General features: G+C 38.3%; 1 protein-coding gene and 1 long non-coding RNA gene across 7 annotated transcripts in view; one reads left to right on the top strand and one right to left on the bottom strand.

Moving 5' to 3' along the window:
• Positions 1 to 23095, top strand: part of GLIS3 (GLIS family zinc finger 3) — a 540750-nt gene that overhangs the window by 154117 nt on the left and 363538 nt on the right. The window lies entirely within an intron of this gene.
• Positions 274 to 22869, bottom strand: LOC110125810 (uncharacterized). Of its 2 annotated transcripts, none has more exons than XR_002310186.2 (3): positions 20158 to 22869; positions 18234 to 18406; positions 274 to 380 (listed from the first exon to the last, which is right to left on the bottom strand). It is a non-coding gene; the product is annotated as an uncharacterized lncRNA (long non-coding RNA). The 2 variants fall into 2 exon arrangements; XR_002310187.2 differs by lacking the exon at positions 274 to 380 and adding an exon at positions 15390 to 15623.

Here is a 23095-nt window from a genome sequence, read left to right as displayed (position 1 = left end):
CAAAAAATACATTTGGTTTCCTTGGACATGAATGTCCAAATAAGAATGTTAAAATTGTTGTTTTTCAGTATCAAGGATTTGGTCCCTCCCAGCTTCCTCCCGGTGCAATATGCCAAGTATCTACATTAAAATGTGAGAGGTATGTTAATCTCTCAATTGTACCCAGATTTGACAGGTCAAATTTCAATAGACTGTTAAACAGCTCAGCTTTGGCGTAAATTGACCCAGAGTTCATATCTATCAAAGATGTTCATTCAGGCAGTTACCACAATTCTGCGTTTTTCACAGATATATCATTTCATTTATGGATGGTTCAAACTCCTCATTAGACCTGAGAATTTGAGGTGTGAGATCCATGGGTCTTCCAGCCCAGTGACTTACTGTGGGAGAGATTAGAAAGCATTTTGTTATTTCAATGAACTCAAAGGTTAGGGGATATGGAGGTTTCTTTAAATGTCTAAAGTGTCTATTTGGGAGTTTCCTAAGCTATGCCTGCATAAAGAGAGCTATGCCTGCATTTTTGACTGGTAGGCATTCTGAGTTTTACATTACATAGTTTTTCCGTTGGAAATAGTAATTTTCATCTTTAGGACATAAACTTCTTTCAAGGTTAGGGCATTACTAGCTGATTGTCTTTGTGTATTGAAATTTGGTGAGTTTTTTTTTAATTGTTTATTTAATAATGCTCTATTTGTAAGTATCCAAATATTCGAATGTACTCCTCTAAAATAGACATCTTATTTCTACTTTCATATGCATAATTTTTTCTCTTTAAAGATCCTGCTTAAAAATATCTGAGGTTTTAAGTCAATCTTTTTGTAAATTTTTAAAAGACTCTCATATGGCCTCCCTGAAATTTCTTCTTTCCAGAATAAAAATTGAAGAAAAAGAATAAAAACTGATTTTTTTTTTAGAATGTTTTCAGTGAAAGTATAGGAAATAAAACTAACCTGCAAATCCCCTTGAACACTTTAAAATCTTTTTTCCAGACAGTTCTGTTATAGATTTCTTAGTTTTATTGACCAGAATGCATGTAGACTTTGCCTTCATAATTTTATAGTGGAAGCATCTTGTACCAGTTATTCACTTTCTCTTCTAGACCTTCATCTCTCCTTTGTTCTAAATCCTTACTATCAGTTTTCAAATTAGATTCAGGTATCTTGCATGTTAAAGCAAGCAAGCAAGCAAACACACAATGAGCATTAAAACAAAGCAAGATGAAACAAAACCAGCCAAACAAAAAACTAAAAATCTTCTTTTTGACCACACCTGATCTTTCTTTGAGTGCTACCTAAATTTTGTTCCTTTCATTCAAATTTCTTTAAGGAGAAATCAACCACATTTAAAGTATCTACCAAGCAGTTGAAACTGCTTTGCTTCAGGTCACTAGTGACCCCTTATATCAGCCAGGATTCTTTGTCTTGTCTTGTTGAACCAACTCCAACTGGCTCAGGCATAATGGAGAATTCTTGGCGCACATAAATTAAAATCCTGAAGTGAGTGCTGGCCTTAGGTGAGGCTTAATCCAGTGCCTGAAATGATTCACCAAGGACCCGCATTGTCTCCATGTCTTTGCTTTGCCTTCCATGTTTTGATTTCCTTCTTTGGCTCTTTAGCACCATACCTCACGTCTATCCTTTCCCCTCTTGCAGTGATATATTTGCAAGCAATTCCAGATATACATTCTCACATTAAATGTTACAAGAAAAAGACTTAGAAAATGTCTTTTTTTCCCCTCAGAGGCCCCAGCAAATATCTCCTTGCATCCCATTGTCTCTGCTTGAATTTCTGCCCATCTTTGAACCAATCAGTCACTCTGGCCAGGGGTTTTGTTATGGGGATTGACTGAAGCCAGTCATGGCTCATTTTTGGAGCTATGCATGGGATCAGTAAGTCCAGATCACATGACTAGGAGTAGGGAAAGAGTGGTTCCCAAGGTAAAATTTGGATGCTATTAACAAAAAGAGAGAAGGTTTGGAGAAGTGTAATAACGTTCCTTCTTGGAACTTGACTCCCTTGGTATCAGCTCTCTTCTATCATGATATCTCTACTTTCTTGGTTCTCTTCACATCTTAGACTTTCTTACTTTAACTCCCTTTGATCACTCCTCTTACTCTGCTTATCAATAAACATTGGTTTCTTCAGGATTCAATCCCTTCTTCTTGCTCCTTTTGCTTTCTGTGTTTACTTTTGTATTATGTATCTTCTCAGCTTCTGCTCCCATATTAATGCAGGAGTCTCCTACTCTCAGATATAATGCATTCCTGAAAATGTGTCAGATGGTTACATGTACAAAAATGAAATATGTTGTAGAGGGCATTGGGATGTGTGTTGACAAAAATGGTTACAAAACTAATCATTCTTCTTTTAGATGTTATCATCAATTAGAAGATATTTCCCAAAATATATACCTATTTTCCTTAATATAGTGCTTTTTCTTCATAATATGTCATACTTTCATCAACTTAGATCCAGTGACTATCTGTAACACAATAATTTCTGGCTTTTTTAGCACTAGTGTCAGACTTTACTTTTCTTTTTCATACTACCTGTTTTCTTTGTGCTAATAAAAACACTAAACCCCAAATACAATAAACCCCAGTAGCCAAAAAATTATACAAACATTGAGTGGAGACATTGTTACCCAGACTGAATATCTGGCTGGTAATATTGTCACCATATTATTACTCAAAATACTCTTCATTTGAGGAAACAAAATCCATATTTGGTATGTGGTATATGAAAAGTGATTTGTGGATTTTAGTGTATGGTGTTCAGAGGTGAAATGGATGAGTTTATTGCAGCTTACATTTCTAACTCATATATATCCGGTTGCCTCCAAGACATCTCCATAGAAATGTCTTCAAGGGCACCTCATCCTTTCAGCATCCCTCATGCATTCTCTGACTTAGGTGGGGACACCACCACCTCCCCTAGTTGTTCAAAGCAGAAACCAGAGGTTGTTCCTGACATGACCTTTAATTTCATTCACTTGCTGGGTCATGAAATTGCCCTACCTCTTTATCACCATTACTGCTTACCCTAATTCAATCCCATGTCATTTTTCAACTGGTCTTACTTTCTTTATATTTGTTCTATACCAAGGGTCAGCGTACTTCTCTGTAAAGGGCCGGAGAGTAACTTATAAGCTTTATAGGTTGTATGGTCTTTCCCAACTGCTTTAACTCAGGTTTGCAATAGAAGTCATTGACACTATATAAATAGATGATTGTGGCTGTGTTCCAATAAAACTTTATTTATAGACGGGGAAATCTGAATTTTATATAATTTTCATGTGTTACAAGATACTTTTCTTTGGCTTTTTTAAAACCTTAAAAATATAAAAATTCTTCTTCGTACACAGATCATACAAATGTCTTGCAGGCTGCAGTGTGCTGACCCAAGTTCTACAGGGTTGCCAGAATGAGATAACCAAAGCATAAATCTGAACGTTTTGTTTGCAGGCTTAAGTCCATCATCAAAGTTCTGCCAACATGAGACAACAGAATAAAGTCTACCTTCCTTGAAATCCTCTGTTAATTCCTTCATGATCAGAGATCCAGCCTTATATCTTGCCTATTCTAGTTGTCAACTGCACAATTCACAATGTTGACTTCCTTGAAGTTCCTTGCCCACATTGAACTTTCTTTTTTCCCCTGAGGCCTTGACAACTCTTATTGGAACCTCTTCCCCTTTTCCTTTCCCTTCCTCCTCCCTTCCTTTCTTCCTTTTTTCTTCACAGTGTATTAGAATTGTTGCTTTGTTTGCTCCCCTAACAGGCTTCCTGCTGGCAGGACCATGTATTATTCTACTTTGTGTCCCTGTTATCTCACTCCTAGCCCAGTGCCCTGCTAAAGTAGGTACTCAATAAATATTTGCTGAATGCATGCATGCATGCATGAAAGGATGGACAAATGAATAAGTGAAATGGAATAGGTAAATGAGCCAATTTTGTTATTTTGCTAACAACCCTAATCAATGTGTTAATGAATTCATAGGTTGAAACCAGTACGAACAGTTCTTAACATAGGAATAGATTGGGTTCCAAAAGTTTGTTTGTAAATTGGTTGTTCAGAACTTGGAATATGTTTTCCCATATATATGATGTTGTAAATTTTGCCTAATTGTTAACCCTACTCTATAAAGGATTATTGGATACATCATGTCACTGAATTGTAGAGTTGAAATTTTAAAAATTAGAAAATAATAACTGAGATGTCGTAGTTTAAATTCTATTAAAATGTTATAAGCCCATATTTCATCTCAAGAAATGTTAGAAGATGTTTCCTGACACTTTGTAATATTATAAATAAAACTGAATGTTGGTAAAGGTTTAGTGTAGAAAAAAAGGTAGAGGGAAAGATTCTGAAAAATTCTATGGGAAACAATGTTTTCAAGAACAGGATTTTACTCTTTTCATTATCACTTCAACATTTACAGTTCTCTTTGCTATGGTAGACAGCATATTAAAAAGCAGAGACATTACTTTGTCAACAAAGGTCCATCTAGTCAAGGCTATGGTTTTTCCAGTAGTCATGTATGGATGTGAGAGTTGAACTATAAAGAAAGCTGAGCACAGAAGAATTGATGCCTTTGAACTGTGGTGTTCGAGAAGACTCTTGAGAGTCCCTTGGACTGCAAGGAAATCCAACCAGTCCATCCTAAAGGAGATCAGTCCTGGGTGTTCATTGGAAGGATTGATGTTGAAGCTGAAACTCCAATGCTTTGGCTACCTGATGCGAAGAGTTGACTCATTGGAAAAGACCCTGATGCTGGGAGGGATTGGGGGCAGGAGGAGAAGGGGATGGCAGAGGATGAGATGGTTGGATGGCATCACTGACTCAATGGGCATGAGTCTGAGTAAACTCCGGGAGTTGGTGATGGACAGGGAGGCCTGGCGTGCTGTGGTTCATGGGGTCTCAAAGAGTCAGACACGACTGAGCGACTAAACTGAACTGAACTGAACTTGCTATGGTAAATGTTTATCATTAGAACTTCTTTTGGCTCATTGGAAAAGATTTTTTCTTTTTTTTTTTGGCTGCACCGGGTCTTTGTTGCTGTGTGCAGGCTTTCTCTAGTTGTGATGAGTGAGGGGCTTCTTCTTAGTTGCAGTGTCCGGACTTCTCATTGCAGTGCTTCCCTTGTTGCTGAGTATGGGCTTAAGGCCATATAGGCTTTGGTAGCTATGTTCCTCAGACCCAGGAGGTGTGGTGCACAGGTTTAGTTGCTCTGTAGAATCTTCCCTGAGCAGGGACTGAATCCACGTCCCTTGCATTAGAAGGTGGACTTTTAACCCCTGGACCATCAGGGAAGTCCATCATTTTTTGACTCAGAAGTAAATGATACATAGACGTATTTTAGAGGCAAAAAATCCCCAAACTGTTTACTTCGAACCTCCTTCAGCAAAATTTCATTTTATTTTATACCAGCTTTTTTTCCTGCTTTAGAATTATTGTTTCTCACTCCCTCCCCGCCCCCGCCCCGCCCCATTTCTTATCATTTCCTCTCCAGTTCATCAGTGTTTTTCTTGTGGTATTTGATTTCCTTGTATCTTGTTTAAGAGGTCAGGTAGGCACATGTGAGATCAATGATAAGATCATTAAACTCAAGTCACTTTCATTTGTTAATTGAGTTGTTCATTAAATCTTTCCTGTATTTGATACATATTTATCAAAATGCCTTCTAAATCTAAGGCAGAAGGCCAGCTGTGCATCAGTTAGAGAAAGAAGTTTGGAAGGACAAAGTGAAGTTAGTGGGAATGAAACGAAGTTTAAAGAGCAAGAGCAAGGATTGGTATTCAGAAACCATGATAATCTAAGTCTACATAACAGAATATATTCATTGTAAAAAAATCCTAACATTATAGAAATTCTTAATTTCCTCTTAAACTCCTCCATCGCAGATGAAGTATATACACCCAGATTTTATTTCATGTGTATATGACCATATATTATTAATAGTGATTTTTACAAATTGGGACCATACCTTGTTTCATCAAATCTAAAATTCTTCTTTTAAAGATGTACAGTTATTTTGCATATCACTAAAAAAAGAAAACTTTGCCAATTATATATGTTGACTGCTCTTCCATATCCATTTTTCACCCTTCCCCACGCTGCTCTCTGTTTTGGAAGACTGATTGATTTGTATGGATCCTATCAATGGCCTTTTTTGCCCTCTGGCTTCCAGGTGGATCTGGCCAACTAGGAACCCCTTCAGAAGTTAAAAGGGAAGGAAAAGAGTGAGGAAGGAGGATTTATTCCTATCACTGTTTCAGGAGACCTTGTGCTGAGTGTGCTCCTTGATAGAAAGGCACTTTCTTCTGAAGGCGGAAGATTCTTAACTATGTGAGTGACTCCCTATCCCCACAAAAAGTCTGTATTGGTGTGTTAACACACAGACTTGCCTCACAGAAGCATTATTCGTAATAGCTGAAAAATAGACGCAGCCCAAATACTTCAGACTAGATAAGCAAAATGTGATATATCTATATAATGGGTGATATACCTATGTCTGTATCTATATATAGATATATCTGTAGATATATAGATATCTAAGGGAGTTGGTGATATACAGGGAAGCCTGGTGTGCTGCAGTCCATGGGGTCACAACGAGTTGGACACGACTGAGTGACTGAACTGAACTTATATCCACAACAGACAGGTCTGCTGTCCTAGGTCTCTCCAGGTTTCTCCTCCAACCAGGCGCTTCCCCATCCCTGGAAATTTTTCCCTCCATGCAGTGCCAACCTATGTTTTTTTTTCCCTGCCCTTCTTTCCTCCCTTCCCTTTCCTTTCTCCCTTCTCCTCCTTTGTCCTCCCCCCTTCTATCTAGCAAGTAAATTATTGATCATACTTATTGGAGAACAGTTCTATTTGCATTTCTCAGTCCTAGATGCTAGTGGTGCCTCACTTTCAAATGCCCACCAAGGAGAATATCCACCCAACAGAAAAACAAGTCTCTCCCTTTGGAGAGGGTGTCTTCTAATATAGCTGCTAAGAAAAAGAAGATATTCTTTGCATTATTACATTTGTTATTCTATTCAGTTGCTGTGTGGTATTTCATTTTATGAATGAAATAAACTTTTGTCAACTTTCTCCTGAACAATATCCTTGTGCTATCTCATATTTTCAGATAAGAATGTGAGGACTCTCTATTGTTGAATTTAGATTAGATTTAGATTAGACAGTGTTTATCCACAAATTTGCTCTTAATCCATGCCCTCCCACACTGCCAAAGATAATCAAGAGTTGGCTGTAATCACTCATACTTTGATTTGGAATATGTAATTAATTATATGTAAATATTGTATCCTGTTAATAGGTGTTTTCAGTATAAATGACCTGAGTTCAAATTTTTTTTCTAGGTCTTTTTTTTTTTTAATAATCAGAAAGTAATTTTTTGGTGTTCCGTATTGATTTTGTATGCCAATAAAAATAAAAAGTATTGACTTTTGTAATATGAATTTAATTTGCAATTTAACAGAATTTAACTAAGTAATTTAATTAAAGTACCTGCTATGCTAGACAGAAGCAATATGTATAGAATTATCTGTAGTTCTCTGCCCTCAAGTATCTGAAAGGCTAATGGAAAGTAAGACATGTAAATAACTAACATGTAAAAGATCCAAAGTAATTGTCAGGATCCTGTCAAGGCAGGAAGAGAAGGCATTCCTCCATCAGTTCAGTTCAGTGGCTCAGATGTGTCCTGCTCTTTGCAACCCCATGGACTGCAGCACACCAGGCTTCCCTGTCCATTACCAACTCCCAGAGCTTGCTCAAACTCATGTCCGTCAAGTTAGAGATGCCATCCAACCATCTCATCCTCTGTCGTCACCTTCTCCTCCTGACCTCAGTCTTTCCCAGCATCAGGGTCTTTTCCAACGAGTCAGTTCTTTGCATCAGGTAGCCAAAGTATTAGAGCTTCAGCCTCAGCATCAGTCCTTCCAATGAATATTTAGGACTGATTTCCTTTAGGATTGACTGGTTTGATCACCTTGCTGTCCATGGGACACTCAAGAGTCTTCTCCAACACCATAGTTCAAAAGCACTAATTCTTCAGTGCTCAGCTTTCTTTATGGTCCAACTCTCACATCCATACATGACTACTGGAAAAACCATAGCTTTGTTGGTAAAATAATGTCTCTGCTTTTTAATATGCTAAGTTTGTCTTAGCTTTTCTTCCAAGGAGCAAGTGTCTTTTAATTTCATGGCTTCGGTCACCATCTGCAGTGATTTTGGAGCCCAAGAAAATAAAGTCTGTCACTGTTTCCATTGTTTCCCCATTTATTTGCCATGAGTTGATGGGATGGGATGCCATGATCTTAGTTTTTTGAATGTTGAGTTTTAAGGCAGCTTTTTCACTCTCTCTTTGACTTTCATCAGGAGGCTCTTTACTTCCTCTTCGCTTTGACATGTAAAGCTAGTCTAATTGAAAGTGATTTAGGAAGTGTTACTATTTAATTTTTTTTAAATATAAATTAACATAATAAGAAATAATTGGATCTGAAAGAGACCATTGAAATACATCTAATTAGTGCTCTTATTGTACAAATGAAGGAACTGCCTTCTAACCTGGCAGAGGAGCTTTATAAGGTCACACACCTTGGAGTAAAGGAGTCAGGACAAATGAAGATTCATATACTTTTCTCTGGTACAGTGTGCTGGACCATATGGTGAAGCTACAGTAAGTTAATGAAAATGAGGCTAATTAAGTTAATAAAAAAAATACATGAAATCTTTTCTTAGGAAATTTATTAAGTCACCAGTGAATGGCATGGTAATCTTGATGTAGAAATGTGGATTCTTTGCAAAACTCCTCATCTATATGATTGGTGTTATTTTCACAGAACCCTGGGTTCTGCTGGTTGAACTGAACCCCAAAACTCTTTGAATTTTTCCTTGAAGTTCTGTGTTGAATTTAAGTTTTTGTGCCAGACATCTATTAATATCACCTGATTTCAGATTTGTATCTCAGAAGTAAATGGAAGTTGTGTACTTGTCTTTCATTTGGCAGTTCCTTAATAATCCAAAGATAGTCAGATGTCCCTCCAAGCCTCTCTAGGGCAAATTGCACCATGGGAAATGCTTTCCAGACAGCACATTAGCCTGAGTACCATCTTTGTCAGTCACACATAACTGTTCTTCACTGGATTGAGAAAGGACTTTAGAGTGAGAGAGACCAAATGCCATTAACCAGCTCCTGTGTGGTCCTTTGATGAGTTACATTCATCTCTGCTACTCATTTCCCATATTTGTAAACTAGGAGTTGTTGGAAGAATCATATGAGGTGATAGATATAAAGCATCTTAGATTGATGCTTTTATATATTGTTCTTCTATCCCTGTCATGTCCCACTCTTTGTGATCCCATGAACTGCAGCATGCCAGGCTTCCCTGTCCTTCGCTATCTCCCAGAGTTTGTTAAACTTGTGTTCATTGAGTCGGTGATGCCATCCAACTGTTTCATCCTCTGTTGTCCCCTTCTCCTCCTGCCCTCAGTCTTTCCCAGCATCAAGATCTTCTCCATGAGTTGGTTTTTTGCATCAGCTGGCCAAAATATTGGAGCTTCAGCTTCAGCATCAGTCCTTCCAGTGAATATTCAGGACTGATTTTCTTTAGGATTGATTAGTTTGATCTCCTTGCTGTCCAAGGGACTCTCAAGAGTTTTCTCTAGCACCAGGATTCAAAAGCATAATTTCTTTGGCATCCAGCCTTCTTTATGGTCTTTATGTACATGACTACTGGAAAGACCATAGCTTTGACTATACGAGCCTTTGTCAACAAAGTGATACTATGCTGTCTAGGTTTGTCATGGCTTTTCTTCCAAGGAGCAAGCATCTTTTAATTTCATGCCTGCAGTCACCATCCACAGTGATTTTGGAGCCCAAGAAAGTAAAATCTGTCACTTGCCACTTTTCCCCCATCTATTTGCCATGAAGTGATGGGACTGGATGCTGTGATCTTTGTTTTTTGAATGCTGAGTTTTAAGCCAACTTTCTCACTGCCCTCTTTCAGCTCATCAAGAGGTTCTTTAGTTCCTCTTCACTTTCTGTCAGTAGAGTGGTATCACATAATATGTGTTCAAAAAATGGTGGCAACTTATTGAATACCCCAATTGATCCTATTCATCAAGACTATTGCTTTTTGAAGACACTAGTGGTAACTCGTCTTCAGGGTGGCATCCAGTGATCCATCTTTCTGGTGGTTATAGCCTGTATTGTCCCTTTCCATATTGAATCAGGGCTGGCCTCTATGACAAATAAAATATTGCAGAAGATATGTGACTTTCGAAGCTAGGGCGTAAAAAAGTACCAAGGAGCTTCTGTCTTGGTCTTTTGAATCACTCACTCTGAAGGAAGCCCTCATGTGGTAAGGGCGCTGAAGCAGCCCTGTGGAGAAGCTCGTGTGGAGAACTGTGACCTCTCGCTAACAGCCAGTGCCAGCCTGCCCGCCATGGAGTAAGTCACCCTAGAGACAGGTACAGCTCAGGCAAGTCTTTCATAATTGCAGCCCCAGTGACGTATGACTGCAGTCTCATGAGAGACCTCAAATCAGAGCTGCCTAGCTGAGATGCTGCGAAATTTTTGACCCAAACAAACTGTGAAAAATGATAAATGTTTATTGTTGCTTTAAGTTATTAAGTTTCAGAGTAATTTGCTATTATCTAGTTTTTTATTTCTTCTCTGGGGAAACCATGACTCAGGGAAAACTTGCCCACATAAAAGAGGAAGATGAAGAGTGAGCACTTCTAGATTGCCAACAGTCTCTGAGATGTTGGTTCTACTCTTAAGTCTTTATACCTTCTCATTACCTCCCCCAGTTTTAGTCCGCTTTTCAGTTCATATCTCTGTTTTGTCCTATCATTGATAATCAAATATTCCTAAGTGTAGAGGAAGCAAGTTTTCTATACCTGGTGCCCCATAACTTATTACTGCAAATGGTCAGAATTGGGGGAGGGGGGGAGAGTAAAATGTCTGGACAGCCAGGCAGGTGACTTAAATGGCCGTAGGCAGTATGGACTTTATAAAGTGGTTAAAAAAAAAAAAAATAGTGGCTGAAGTGAAGGGTACATGTCCCATCTAAAGGGACTCACATTTCAAAAAAATCTGTAATACTCCATGCTTAGTTAAACTCTTTGTCTACAGAATTCAGCTAGTTGGTACCAATTTGATAAATTTGACCAAAATGAACAACCATATTAATAAGCCTAAAAGGCCAAAAGCTCACTCTATGTGTATACTTAAAGAATGGATACATTTGTGTCTTTGAAGCCTATACTTTATTACTTACCTACTGCAATATAACAAACCACTCTAAAACTTTGTTGCTTAAAACAGTACATGTTTTTTATGTCTCACAAGTCAGTGAATTAGTGGAGTGATTCTCCTAGACTGGACTAGCTCACAGGAGTTTGATGACCTAGGATTCTTCACTCACTTATATGGGCCTTTAGCTGAGAAACTGGGACAGACTATCTCTCTGTGTGGCCTCTTGATCTCAAGAGTGGTAGCCCAGACTTCTTTGCACAGTGATCACAGGGTTCCCAGCAGCAATAAGTTCCAGTGCTCAAGTGCTTTTCAAGCCTCTGCTTGTGTCATATTTGTGAACGCGCCATTGGCCAGAGCAAGTCACATAGCCAGGCACAGATACAAAGAGTACATAGACTTCACCTGTTGGTGGGGGGAAAGTTACTGCCTGTGCCTGGGAAACTTTATGGTATCTTTTGTTTCCATAGGTAGAGAAGGCTATACTTGGTGGGAAAATTTCCAGATATAAGAATGAGAGTTGGATGGTGGTTAGGCAAAAAAAAAAAAAAGATAACTATCCACTACAGTTCTTCAGGCACTGACAATAGCAGCCTAGATATCACGGAGCATAGTTGTGCTGGAGTACCTAGCAGTCATCCATCAGAGCTCAGAGAGATAGGGAAGTGCAGGCAGACTGAAGTGGGCCTCAGGATGGTGCCTGCAAGCCTCATGGATCATGGAGGATAAAGGAAAAAAGGGTGTCTGCATGGAGTAAGTACCGTCTGTGGTCAGTCCCAGTGTCCAGGAAACAGATGGGGCCTGATCACACCCACAGATCCTTAAGGGAACAATTCTGAATGGCTTCTGTGGAGAAGAGCTATGCCTAAAGCCCTTCACATTTCTGTCAGGTGAAAGCATCCCCAGAATGGGCAACTGCCAGGCATCTGCCCACCTTTCAGGACTGACACCCACCTGTGCCTGGACACTTCACTCAGCTCATCTTACCTACATGGGGTAGACACCTGCTTCAACAACCAAGGGAACTTGAAATTCGCTTTGCTCCCTACCTCCAAAATAGGGCGTGTCGCTCTGGATAGCCAGACAGATGGTGGCAGACACACAGTAGCAGAGGCTCCGCCCTCAGTACCTGTACTTGGGTAAATCTGAACAAAACAAGTTTGAGAGTTTGTTCACTAGCTGTTTGCCTCCTGCCACCCCTAAGTTTTATGTGTGAGACAGGAGGAATTTATGGTCCTTTTTTTTTTTTTTTTTTTTTGTTAATAACAGTCTAGTAACTTGCCTTAGGGAAGGGAGAGTAGGACAAAGTTATGTAAGGAAGGGAGGCATGTTCTCTGATGAAACTGAAAAGAAAAGACCTCAATTAAAGTTGGAAAGAGAAAATTTTCAGAAAAAGATTTCTAATGACTGTCCTGACATTTGATGAGCACCAGCTATGTACAATACAGGGCAGTAAGTCACAAAGAGTATTTTCATTTGATCCCAAAATGACCCTAAAAGTTTATATGAAGGTTTCCTCATCCTGAGTGTGCCCACTGAGCTAGGAAGAGACTGAACCTCATAATCTTTCCTTGTGTCTTACTACTTCCTGTGATTATATGGGGGATCAGGGTAGAGATATCTGGGTAGGGTGGGGTTAACACTGATGTAGGACTGAAATAGTTTTGGAAATCATGCTGATAAGAGTGTGATGTGTGCTTGTGTGCTCAGTCGCACAGTTGTGTCCAACTCTTTGTGACCCCATTAACTATAGTCCGCCAGGCTTCTCTGTCTGTGGGATTTCCCAGGCAAGAATACTGGAGTGGGTTGCGGTTTCCTTCTCCAAGGGATCTCCCCACCCAGGTATTGACCTTGCGTCTCCTGCATTGCAGGTGGATTCTTTACCACTGAGATACCAGGGAAGTCACTGTTGATAGGAAACTCTGCTCCAGAACTCTTTGACCTCAATTCTCCCCAGACTTCACCCTCTCCTAGGCATCCCCATCCTGTTCACTGTCCCAGGATCTCTATCTCTGCCCCTCACTGACCCTCTCCAGCTCAGCCTTGACATAGGTAATCATTGGTAACTTGGAGCTGGAGAAATCTCTAAATCAGGCATCTGTCAAGTGGCAAAAAGAATGTAGTTGGAGGTCCAAGTAGATGACACAGGCTCATGGAAAAATTCAAGTTTGAATTTCAAACCTGCTTTCTTGTAGAAATTCTATTACACAGGTAGTTAATTTCTTTTGCTAACAATTAATTTTAAACATAGGTTTTTTTAAAAGGGCTTATATTTCTTCTCTTTCTGTGAGAATTTTCATCCTGGGTTAAAAACTAGAGAAACTGAATAAGTAGGATTTCCAAATAATTTGTCATCCAAACTGAGCACTTTTGAGAGTGGAAGGAGGCCCTATTAATAATACCCCGGGACTATCCCGGATGAACAGGTCCGTATAGCTAAGGGAATTTTAGGATAGAACACCTTTGAAAGTTTGGGACTGCTTGCACATATTTTATAATTTGATGACAAGTTGTTTTACATAGTGTCTTCATAATTTTAAAGAAAATATATGCATGTCTCCAGGGCTGACTTCTAAATGGTGAAAGGAAGAGTAACTTTTTGGCTTGCTCATTATTAATAGTCCAGTGCTTTCAAACTGCCATTAAATTTCTCTTGTCTGGTTCACACATTTAGATTCTGTCCTTCATACTGAACATTTGCAAACTATCCAAATATAAACATCTTTAATGAAGCAGTAAGATACTGAGGTGAAACAATGTCCAAGGTGTGAATTATTGCACCATACATAACTCAGATTTAAGTGTGACTGTTTGTGATTGCAGAATGGCTGTTTGCCAAGTTGTATAACAGAAAGCATGGTAATTACAGCCCTAAATAATTCATATTATCTTTAAACATCTATTTTTAAGTTGGTAGAAACTGTAAAATAAAAACTCAGATAGTAAAACCTCATCCTCAATCTTGGTTTATTTAAGTAACTGGTGTTTGTTTATGTTAAATACCCTCAAAGATGTTTGTTTCTTTTCTTACTGACTTTTGATATTATTAATGGATAATTGATAAGGGTTAGATAATGGTAAAGTGTCTTTGGTGAATGATTTCCTGTAAATCAAAATATATTGAGAAAAATTCTATACACTAGAAAATGGTATATCAGGCCATGTGAATTTCTTTAGGAAATTTAGATTATTATTTTCCTAATTTTATCACGGTTAAACTGTGATTTGTTTAACATGAACTATATGTGCTTACAAATTTGGAATACCTAAGATATCCTAAAGGAGATCAGTCCTGTGTGTTCATTGGAAGGACTGATGCTGAAGCTGAAACTCCAATACTTTGGCCACCTCATGCAAAGAGTTGACTCATTGGAAAAGACCCTGATGCTGGGAGGGATTGGGGGCAGGAGGAGAAGGGGATGACAGAGGATGAGATGGCTGGATGGCATCACTGACTCGATGGACATGAGTTTGAGTAAACTCCGGGAGTTTGTGATGGACAGGGAGGCCTGGCGTGCTGCAATTCATGGAGTTGCAAAGAGCTGGACATGACTGAGTGACTGAACTGAACTGAACTGAAGATATATGTAGGACAGGCGTTAGGCAAAACTATGTAACAGGTAAAATTCAACAACACTCAGTAGCTTTTCTTTGTTTTAAGCAGTCTTGACACTGGATGTTCCTAGTTTCAGATTTTCTGTATCTCCACTCTGATCCCCAGTTCTTCCTTATCTTGTCTCTTTGCCTTAAGATTCTGGTCTCTACTCAACCTAAAGACTTTTTATTAGTGTTAATGATTCCTGTTATCTCCTATGCCACCATTTTTTTTTCTTTTGGTAGGATATCTTTTAGAAAAGTGACTTAGAAGAGAGAATAGATACTCTGGCACTGTGGCAATGTCAGTCATGAGGACTAGAATTTTATGGGTGGGGGTATCTTGCTTAGCACCCCTGAGTTTCCAGTCCGCCTACCCTTCTTTAATTATGCAAGTGACCATAGTCATTCTAGTTCACTTGGAAATAAGACTGTATCTTTAAGAATAAGAAAATCCCATGAAAAGATGTACTGAAATGTGAAGCTTTTGAGAAAGGATGCAGTAATTGCCAGCTTTGCGCCATAAATCACTATATTTCCCTGAAGGTAGAGATAATCAACGTTCTTTGACTCTCAGTTTCAGCTGGAAGAATCGAGGAAGAAATATTTCACATTGATTTGTCTCATCCAGGACTCAAGCTGTGATGGGAATTAGTGAATTCTGAAGAATGGCTGATACATCTGCTGGAAACATTCAGCATTTGGAATACTCCTGTTTTCCTGTTATATAGTTTATTCAGTATTGCTTTTTTTCTCTGCACCAACTGCATTTTCATGGAAAAAGAAAAAAATAACCTCTCAGATTCACCAGGAACACTTACCACAGGAAGATTTCTTACTAGGCCTCTGGGATGCTGGCTTCCTGAGCTCACCAAATCTTAGTGTGTTTTTTAAAGCTTTCTTTTGTACCCTGGGAATGATTGGTTTCATAGAAGCTCAAAGAGATCTTAGAAATCAATCTGCTCAATAGTATTTTGTTTTATTCTTCAGAGCCCTAGGGTTCCTCTGGGTGTCTCAGGAGCTATGAGGGCCATGTGTAAGAAGGTGAGGTCCTTTGCTTCAACCCAAGAATCTTCATTTTTGTTTGTTCTATACAATAGGCTCTATGTAAAATTCTCTTGGCCATGTCAACCAGAATTTTAAAGCTTTTGATCTGTGTGAAGTGATTAGTCCCAAGTGTTCAACCTAGATAATGGCAATGCCTAGGTCTAGAATATGTCTCCTGGTCTGTGGACCTCTTGTTTTGTTATATTACTCTACCTTATGGAAAGGAAGCCAAGGCCATAAACTGCCAACTAGTAGACAGAGGCATGAAGAGCTCATAAAGAGCATTTTTTTAGAAAATGCTCACCCTCACTGAATTTGAGAATATAGATGAAAGCAATGTTTCTCTTTTTTTCCTTTATCAATTAAATTGTCAAAAGTGATAATAGTGGATAACCAGAATATGTTGAAATTGCAGTTCTCAGTTTGTGGTTTGGGGTTATAAATTCGGGGGGAGGCATATTTACATAGAGAGCTTGAAAAATATTTAAGATGAATTCACATTTTCACCTGGTAAGCACTGTTGCAGCCCAGCAGATGTTGATAAACCACATCCCTTTTGACTGATCCATGTGTACATTCTGACTGGGGAATAACTAGGCTATATGGAGATTTAAAGGTACTGACTCTTGTTCCCCATATAGCCCAACAACTCACTTTTAGAAATTGATGCTAACAAGATAATTTGAACTATAGTAGAAGAAATGTGGGTAGAAATGTTCTTTGAAACAATTTTCACTGCTTTTTAATCGTGAAATGCATAGCAGTGAAGAAACAGTTAAGCTAACTGTTAATGTCTGTATGGTGAAATATTAAAACTAAGTTTACAAGTTGTTTCTTGAGAAGTGTTAAAATAATTTTAGATACATACAGTTAAGTGAATAGACTTCATATAAACTATAGACTGTAATGATTTCAAAATATGAATAGAAACAGAGAAAGGATTAGGGAGAAATAGACTACAATGCTATGATTATCTCTGGGCAGTGAGATTATGAATGATTATTCATTTATTTTTTGGCTTTTGAAATATTTTTCCAGTTATCCACAAAGTGCATGTGTTACTTTTGTAAGAGGAGGAGAAATTAGTTTTTTCTCTTCCTGCAAATTCCGTTGAAAGTGCCACCAAAATCTTGGTTTGGGGTTATTTTCTGATATAAACCAGGAGTGAGGAAAAGGCTAGAGCCTGCCTTCCACTGTGTTGTTTTGGTTTTGTGAACAGAAGAGATTTTCACGTGTCGTTTGTCATTTGGCACACTCAGTTCTCTGCTGGCAACAATTACTCCCTGAGTCTTTTTAGCATCAAGGAATTCTGGGTTTATGTTTGGGAAAATATAATGGCAGTGTGGGGGTTCAATTTGGATTTAGCAACTTAAACACAACTTCTTCTAGCTCACAAAAATGAGCAGCCCTGGATGTCACTTCTGGCTATGTCACTTCCTATCTATGTGACTTTGACTGAATTTGGAAACTCTCTGAGCCTCAGTTTTTTTCATTTGTCAAATGAGAATGATATCTTTTTTTATGGTGTTATTAAAACAAGAAAAGACAGGTAATATGCCGAGCATAGTACATAGCCCTGAAGTGGAAGAAACCTTCAGTCTGTGTTTATGTCATTGCTTTATTTACTCCAGGCCTCTGTCCTTTATTCTGGGAGTTATATAAAGGGAAAAGTACTGTGCATTGAATTTTTATTCCTTATCTAATACTTAGGGGACTTGGATAGATATAATCCTGAGAATCAGGATAGTCCTAGATGGCTATATCATTCTGACAACTCCAAGAGAACAACAAATGGCAGTTTCTGCTTTTCAGGACCTGTGGACTGACATGACTAAAAACTTTGTTAGCCTGTGTGTCTTAGAGGATATAAAAAAATTGCAGTCCTTTGTCTTCAGTAGCTGGAGGTCCAGCTTTTTATTCTGTATTTGTGACTAGGAGAAGGCACCTAGAACAGAATGAGTTCCACAACTGTGGAGGAGACATTTCTTTTCAGTTTCCTAAGTCTGCCTCCATCCACCTAGGACCCATTACCCTAAATCTCTCTATTTGCCTCTTAACTCTTTCAGAAAACTGCTGTCAAATCCTTCATTCTGGGAAAAAATATCGGTATTAACCTCTTTTGTTCCTACTTTTCTTAGGTACATTTGCTTTTAATGAGAAGGCATTGAGCTAAAAGCAAGGGGTTCTAATGGAAGAACTCTAAGGTTCAGTTAGCAAGAGAATTTTGGATATGAACAGACCATCCAGAAAGGCCTTAAAGTAATTCCCGAGGAAACCCCCTGTTTGGATTATCTGATCTTTAAAAGAAAGCAGAGCTGAGTACAGACCAGGTGCTTAGGGAGGGTCCCCACTGCTGGTGCGTTGTTCATTTGTTCCTTTTCCTTTGTGTCCTTGGCCTGTTTCGGAGTCATCTCCCTCCTGCAAATGCCACCAGCCATATTTGCTGTGAAGACGGTCAGATCTAGATTCTTGCAGATGTGAGGGCTCATGTTGGAAGAGCCTAAAATCAAACCAAGTCAGATGCCAATATATGTCAAATGCAAATGAATCATTAAGTAATTAAAAATTCAATTTATGTTTACTGCCTCATGGAACATAGCCTGGGAACCTAGATGCAAGATCGGCATCTGAAAGCAACTGCAGCATGGGATTTAAAAGCCAGTAATTCCCAAGGAACAATTAATTAAAAAGGGAGGTTAATTCACAGTTTACAGACGTAGCATCTGCTTGTTTAGCATATGCAATAAAAAGCAAACTAATGGTAGATTTATAAAAATGTCGGTTAAATAATTTATGATCTATACATACTAATTGTTTTTGCTTAATCCAGTTCTTTTTTCCCTCTCATAACCCTCACTGAGATACTGTTTTAGAACAGAATGTTGTTCTTATACTCTGATTTAAATATTCTAAGTTGAAAGCATTTATATGTTTTTTGGTGTGCTCTTTGTCTTTGGAATTTTGGAACTTGTTTTTTTTTTTTCCTTTAAATGAGTGAATTGAAAATTACCTATTTGTGTATATATTTTCCCTGACATGTCCAAGTAATGTTTTTGAGCTGAAATTCACAGGTTATCTAAATATATTTAATACAGGAGTCCTATTTAATTTGCTGATATTAAGAACTTTAATGCATCTTATTGTAATATGAAGGAAGTCACATATTTTTGCTTTTTTTTGCTTATTTGTATCTACATTTATTCTGTAGGAGCAAACAATTATTTTAATTGCGTTTTCTTCCAGAGACAGTTCCCTACTGCAAAAGGTTTTCATGAAATCATCTACTTATGTAGAATTTCCTACAGAGGCCAAAATGTACTGAAACATGGGGTTAAAACTGAGATAGAGATGTGGAAATCTAAGGGTTTTTCAAAAATTTGTATTTTTTTCTATATGGATATGCTTGAATATGTGTGTGTGTGTTTTAACTGGGCACTCAGACTGGAATTCGTATCTTATTTTGCTAAAGGCTCAAGGACATAAATCATTTGAAATAAGGATCTTCCAGATTTTTTCAGTGAAAATTCTGGATATAGAGTTTTCCAGTAACAATTTTTACTGCAGAAAAATCTCACCCCTCAGGGATCACTTTGTGTGTCAAAAATATCTTGCTCCTAAATATAGTAATATACTTGCCTATAATTAGAATATTATGAACATCTGAAAGACTGCTTTTTAAAAACTTAACTTATGCCCCACATCTTTTCAAAGAGAATTTGAAGCTGTTTACAAAAAGAAAAGAAGATGTATATGACATGATAAATAGGAAGAGTTAGGGGCAAAGTTAGACGGGAAAGCAGGTGATAAAATAGGAGAAAATAAATTGCTGTCTGAAGTTGGAGCATAGTTACTGAGTTTGCGCTTACCTGGTGGCTCAGACGGTAAAGAATCCACCTGTAATATGGGAGACCTGGGTTTGATCCCTGGATTGGGAAGATCCCCTGGAAGAAGGCATGGCAACCCATTCCAGTATAGAGGAGCCTGGCAGGCTACAGTCCATGGAGTTGCAAAGAGTCAGACACGACTGAGTGACTAAGCACTGCGTAAAACACAGCACAGCCCTGAGATTAAGGTCTTAAGGACTTAATATTGTATGAGCCTTTACTGGAATTTAGCAACTTAAACCCAAACTTAGTTTTCTCAGTTGTACTTCTTTTTTTGGTTTATTTCTTCAGTGATATTGGTATGCTCCCCCACCTCCCATCCTTTGCCAGACTGTAAGGAAAAAATAAGCAGTGAGCTATTACTGACCTGTAGAAAAATTTCGATGGGATATTACTGAAGGATACTCCAGGCAGAATGTGGCCCCCAGTGGTTTTGTTCAGTCCACATCGTGTTAAAAAATACAGAGATAACAGTTAGAAATGAGAGGATTTCTGACTTCTTTGAGAAAGTTTAAAGAGCAACCAAGCATTCTGCCTACTTTCCTATGTGATAAAAAGCAGACCTTGACCTCTTCACTTGGAGCATCTGTCTAATCTCAGAGGGCATTTTTGAGCATTTCCCCTGATGAAGACAGCCCTGCTTGCAAAGAGCTTGCGATCATTCTAACAGAGAGAGGGGATAAGTATTGCCTAGCCTGAGCTTTTTTCCTAGTGATTTTCTTGTGATTTTTGTCTTATTACCCTTACCTGTGGAGAGCACATTACCTTCATTCAATATTCATTCATTCTTTCCAAACACTTTTATATCAGGTTTGTTACCAAAATTCAAACCTAGGTAACGCTATGGAGTTGATATTTTGTTGTTCAGTCGCTCAGTTGTGTCCGACTCTTTGTGATCCCATGGACTGAAGCACATCGGGCTTCCCAGTCCTTCACCATCTCCTGGAGCTTACTCAAACTCATGTCTATTGAGTCAGTGATCCATTCCAACCATCTTATCCTCTGTAGTCCCCTTCTCCTCCTGCATTCTATCTTTCGCAGCATCCGGGTCTTTTCCAGTGAGTCGACTCTTCACATTAGCTGACCTGATGCAAAGTATTCAGCTTCAGCATCAGTCCCTCCAATGAATATTCAGGGTTGATTTCCTTTAGGATTGACTGATTTGATCTCCTTGCAGTCCAAGGGACTCTCAAGAGTCTTCTCCAACACCACAGTTCAAAAGCATCAGTTCTTCGGCGCTCAGCCTTCTTTATGGTCCAACTTTCACACCCTACATGATTACTGGAAAAACCATAGCTTTGACTACATGGACCTTTGTCAGTAAAGTAATGTCTCTGCTTTTTAATATGCTGTCTAGGTTTCTCATCTCTTTTCTTCCAGGGAGCAAGTGTCTTTTAATTTCATGGCTGCAGTCACCATCTGCAGTGATTTGGGAGCCCCCCAAAATAAAGTCTCTCACTGTTTCTATTGTTTCCTCATCTATTTGCCATGAAGTGATGGGACTAGATGCTATGATCTTAGTTTTCTGAATGTTGAATTTTAAGCCAACTTTTTCACTCTCCTCTTTCATCTTTGGCAAGAGTTCCTCTTTGCTTCCTGCCGTAAGGGTGATATCATCTGCATATCTGAGGTTATTGTTATTTCTCCTGGCAGTCTTGATTCCAGCTTGTGCTTCATCCATCCCGGCATTTTGCCTGATGTACTCTGCCTATAAATTAAATAAGCAAGGTGATAATATACAGTCTTGATGTACTCCTTTCCTGATTTGGAAACAGTCTGTTGTTCCATGTCCAGTTCTAACTGTTGCTTCTTAACCTGCAGATTTCTCAGGAGGCAGGTCAGGTGGTCTGGTATTCCTATCTCTTGAAGAATTTTCCACAGTTTGTTGTGATTCACACAGTCAAAGGCTTTAGTGTAGTCAATGAAGCAGAAGTATGTGTTTTTCTGGAATTCTCTTGTTTTTCCTATGAGCCAACGGATGTTGGCAATTGGATCTCTGGTTCCTCTGCCTTTTCTAGATGCAGCTTGTACATCTGGAAGTTCTCAGTTCACGTACTGTTGAAGCCTCGCTTGGAGGATTCTGAGATATTTTAGAAAGTGCTAAGTAGCCCTATGAAAGAGCACTTTGAAAATACTGTCATGCTGGGATTTGGGATAGTCTTGGACGTTTACAATCAAGTCTATATTTTCACTGGGATAAACTGCTTGTGGTATATCAGGTTATTCAGTTTGGGCACTGAATGACCTTGGTGGGCCAGATAATCCGACACCCTTGTTAGCGCCCGATTTAGTCTTAGGAATGAGATAGCTAAGAATCTGTATATATTAAGGGTTGGAGCTTAGCCATTACTCCAGAAAAGAAAGCTTATTGATAGTAAGAAAGGCAGATGCAAATACAAGATTTTCCAAGTAAGTCAGAAAATATATATTTATGCAGATTGATTCCAAGCCTGAATGTGATTCATTTTGGGTTCACAATTTTTTTTTCCCTCAGATCCTAACATTTGGAGCTAAAGCTAATCTTCAGTTTTTACATACCCTTAAATACAAGGTACCTGATATAAAAGAAACATCTTATGAAAAAGAAATATTTAGCAAATCTCTTCATTTTGGGGATAAAAATGTCTCTTTGGTCATTATTTCCTTAAATACAAAAAAACACACAGATTTCTCAACTTTGATTATTGATTTCCCTTAAAAATTTTTTTCCTTAGAAGCCAGCCCTCTCTAGTCTTCTAATCTTTGAGTCAGTTGACATTTGGGCATTTGTTTTTGTGTGGTACTGTAGTTCCAAATTAGACTCATTGAAAACCCGCAACATCTAAACACCATTGACCCAGTTTTAAACTTAATCTATACTAAAAGAAAGGGTTCAAACTATCTTAGATTCCTTCCATATGACTGCTTTTATCATAAATTTTTGTGTTATATGATACCTTATCAATGCATCAAAGGCCACATTGGATGATGTAAGCAGTTTTTGTCTCAGATGGTTAAAGTTTAAAACAATGAAACAGCAAGAATCTTTGCTTATTCCAAATTTTGAAGTCTGCATCTGATTTTCAAATTAAGCAGATGAGGTTTATTCCATCTGTTTCTTTCCCTTTTTAACACTAAAAATGGAAGCCCGAAGACAGTTTATAATTTCTTTTAAGGTAAAGAACAGAATGCAATAGGTTAAATTTTAATCTAATCTCTTTCTAAGCAGCTTCTGTAGAGTCTTTCTTACTAGGCTTGGGTACAACACATTTCATTTTTGAAGGCTTAACTTAAACTATTCTTGAAACTCTTTTAGTGAATAAAAA

This window comes from Odocoileus virginianus, chromosome 18 (genome assembly GCF_023699985.2).
Source record: "Odocoileus virginianus isolate 20LAN1187 ecotype Illinois chromosome 18, Ovbor_1.2, whole genome shotgun sequence".
Classification (NCBI taxonomy): Eukaryota; Metazoa; Chordata; class Mammalia; order Artiodactyla; family Cervidae; genus Odocoileus; species Odocoileus virginianus.
This window is presented reverse-complemented; position numbering and strand designations above follow the sequence as displayed.